This window comes from Centrocercus urophasianus, unplaced genomic scaffold (assembly GCF_019232065.1).
Source record: "Centrocercus urophasianus isolate 14NV4802_14NV808 unplaced genomic scaffold, USGS_Curo_1.0 seq_1476, whole genome shotgun sequence".
NCBI classification, from domain to species: Eukaryota; Metazoa; Chordata; class Aves; order Galliformes; family Phasianidae; genus Centrocercus; species Centrocercus urophasianus.
Genome location: NW_024884671.1, coordinates 4,201 through 7,059, shown reverse-complemented (window position 1 = coordinate 7,059; position 2,859 = coordinate 4,201). Strand labels below are relative to the sequence as shown.

Here is a 2,859-nt window from a genome sequence, read left to right as displayed (position 1 = left end):
GAGTGGCCAGGCCTAGCCCGGAGTCACAGCAAGGTCTGCAGAGCAGCATTGACAAATAAAGCTACAGAACTGAGAAAAGGCTGTCACCTTAAGAAAATATTTTAAACTAAGTCACATGGCAAAAGAATGCAATGACAGTGCTTTCTAATGGGATATAAGCGCCATAGCAGGTAACCATGCAAGACCATATGACCATACCTAGCCGGTAACCATACATAACCTACAGGAACCATAGCAGCAGGTAATGAAGAAAAATTAGCTCACCCCTTCCAGAAACTAGTAACAACTCAAAAGAAGAGCAAACTCAGAGAGATACTGCTCCCTCTGCTGCTAACACTTAAATAAAAGCACCTTTTCCAATCATTGCTTGCACCTCCCCTGGGCACAGCATGGCAAGATGGAAACATCCACTGTGTGTCTGCATTGGCTCCACAAAACTGCACGGGGGCACAGCATCTCTAGCAAGAAAACCTCTGCAACTCATTCTGCTCCCTTACCTTTTTAAAAAATGACACGGTCCGGCTCATTTTGGCCATGGGACACAGCAGCTCTGACAGCATCCCAGTGCTGCGGCATTCCGCTGCCTGCCTCTCTGAAGGGCCAGGGCTGATCCAGAGCAAGGCAGCAACTTGGTGCTGCAGTGGGAAGCGGAGCTGTGTGGAGTGCTGTAGGTGTGCTGGCTGTGCCACATCGCCATGGGGTAGAGCTGGTGCTGCAGTGAGCCCTTGTGGGATGTTGGTGGTGCCTGGGGTTGGAGGGCTGCGCAAGCTGGTTATGGCAGGGCTGGGGAAAACAAGGATAACAAAGGGGATAATGGAGAGAGATGGCTTTGGTGTGGCTGCCCAGTTTTTTAGGTGCTCTGGAGATTGCTGAAGATGCAGGAAATGCAGCATCTCTCCCTTGTAAACGTTTGGGGCTGAGGCACTGGGGTGAGAGTGGAATGGCATGGCTGGGTCTGGAAATGATGGCTTTAGGTTTGGCCAATTCTTGGTGGCCCCTGGGTGACCCAGTGCTCTTGCCCCTGCCTTCAGTTTCACGGACAAAGGGATAAACAGCCTGCAGGCCCAAGGCTGCCTCGTCCTGGTTCCACTTGGCTGTGGGTGGTGTGGGGCTCCGTGTCAGTGGGCTGAAGCTGGCCCCAGGGGGCACCCAGCAGGCTTTGACAGCAGCAGAGGTAGCTGGCTGCGGGCTCTCTCTGCTCCACGCTTTGGTTGACAGGTCTTGGGCTACCCCCAGTCATCCTCTGTGTCCTCAGCTTGTGGTTCCAAGAAATCCTTCAAGTTGGAGAAGTATCCCCCAAAGGGGTGGCAGCTGATGTGTTTCAGCGCCTTATGGTAGTATGCATGAAAGAAGCCGGTGAAGACAGCGGGTGCAGGGCCCCCATCCTCAGCTCTTGGGTAGGGCTGTCTGTCTGTCCTCCCAGGGGAGCACTGCGATGGGTCCTGCCTCACTCTAGCCTCCCCTGGATGCGTCCTTCAATCCTTGTGTCTCCGGGCTCCTCTGCTCCTTGAAGTGGGGGTTGGCTGCCAGCTGTCTGGGCTCTGGGTTGGGGTGAGTGCTGCTCGCTGCCCCATTGCCCTCCAGGCAGTGCTGTTAGTGGCAGGACTCTGCCTCACTCACCTGGGCCAGCAGCTTCTTCTTGGCCAGCAGAGACATGATGGGGTGGTTGCCTTTGGAGTAAAAGCTGGAAAAGAGTCACTTGTAGGCTTCAGTGTGGGCACAGCAAGTGCTGGGACACCCCCCAGAGAGGGGCTGTGCCTGGGCCGTGGGGCTGGCACACTGCTCCACTGGCCAGCCTTGCTTGTGGGCTTCTCTTGGGTTCTCCTTGCTGGCTTCAAGGGTGGCTCCCACCTCAAGCTTTGCCATCTCTGAGGCCACCTGCAAACTGAAGCAGGTTTGGGGTGTGGGTGCCAGGCTGGGTCATGCACCTGCCCCATCCCTCTGCTCCCCCTCCAGAAGCTCAGTTCTCCACTCTCACCTTGAGCTCATCCTTCCCAGAACTCCCTCGGCACGTGCCCAGTGTGGGATGGATACAGAAAGGCAGAGCAGGGTGTGGGGTGGTTCCCATGACTGTGAAATGCTCTCGCAGTAGTCCAGGGGCTCAGGCACTCGCTGTGATCCAGGGCTGCAGATGGTCTTTGTCCACTGAATTTCACCAGACCGTTCCTGTACCAGGGAGCTGCCCATAGCTTTGTGTCACTCAGCTGCCTCTGAGGGTGCAGACAAGGCTTTGGCTCACATAGACTGTTTTCTTAGCCTCTCTGTGCAATTTGGTGGCAGAGACAGAATATTTTTCTGTCAGGTGCCTATCCTATAATTCTCCATGGATTGATGAGCCAGGGAGGTGCCTGCTTTAGAGGAGGAGGACATGGCTAGGTCAGGTTGCATTAAGATGATTTAAAGCTGGTACCACTGAAGATAAATACATGTTTTCTAGAAAGCTTTGAATGAAGCAAAGGTGTAACTTCGCAGTGAAAGCCTTTCACATCTGTAAAATAATGTCTACTGCTTAAAATATAGTGGCAAAGCCAGAAAAATGAAGCAGAGTGCCTGGCCCAGACCCAAGGAAGTCATTCCATGTGCTTCAAGGAACTTTGTTGGCTGCATTTTCAAATTCAGATCCCTAATGGAAAGTTACTTATAAATGAAATAGTCTTTAGTGTTATAATTGCTGTCCTTGCGTATGTTGGAAAGCATTTCAGGAAGTCATCACGGTTTAAGAAGCAGAGATGACAGTGAGTGAGTAATGAGGCTTTGGTCACTGTAATTTTGGTCACTTTATTTTTGTTCGTAAGAGATGATCCATATACCACTGCAGTTTGTCAGCATTTTCCATTACAAACTTCCAGTTTTGAGTAC

At 52.2% G+C, this 2,859-nt stretch overlaps 1 pseudogene; it reads right to left on the bottom strand.

The window, feature by feature from the left end:
• Positions 1-588: 588 nt before the first annotated feature.
• LOC122158562 lies at positions 589-1,989 on the bottom strand (annotated as a pseudogene).
• Between the last annotated feature and the right edge of the window lie 870 nt (positions 1,990-2,859).